Source organism: Ochotona princeps, unplaced genomic scaffold (assembly GCF_030435755.1).
Source record: "Ochotona princeps isolate mOchPri1 unplaced genomic scaffold, mOchPri1.hap1 HAP1_SCAFFOLD_100, whole genome shotgun sequence".
In the NCBI taxonomy this organism is placed as follows: Eukaryota; Metazoa; Chordata; class Mammalia; order Lagomorpha; family Ochotonidae; genus Ochotona; species Ochotona princeps.
In genome coordinates, this window is record NW_026697498.1 from 192,501 (window position 1) to 193,100 (window position 600).

Sequence of the window (600 nt, forward strand, 5' to 3'; positions counted from 1 at the left end):
GAGCTGAGCAGGGTCAGACTCTGCCAGACAAGCCCCGCACCACCACCGCGGGACGGGGCCCGCCCACACACCATGACACACCGACACGGCAGAGGGCGAAGGGTGTCCGCCACGTCCGAGGACCCCCGCCTGGACCCCCAACGCCAGCACCTTCAGGCGGCACAAGGCAGAGGGAGCGGAGATCGAGCCGGATTCCGCACCCCTGGCCTCTCCCACCACGCCGAGGCAGGGGAAAGAGGAACCAGGAGCCCGCAAGACAGAACGAGCAGCTCGGCAGCATTCGCCATGAATGGCCGTCCCTCGTCTGTAAGCGGCTTAGGCCCGGCCCAGGAGAGCGCCACATCACCACATCGGTCAAGTCTCGGTCTAGGATTATGACATCACGCGAGGCACAGGGGGTCACGCCCAGCGAGGACAGCTGCCAGGGGGGGGTCCGTCGGCAGCCTCGCCAGCCCCTTGCCTCTTCAGCAGCGGTGGCCAACCCCAGCGGAGGAACGCCTGACACGCACACGCGGCATAAGGCCGACGACCACTGAGACTCAGTTCTGAGGGGGTTCTGTCAGCCACCACTACGCAGCGGGCCACCTGCGGCAGAAGACG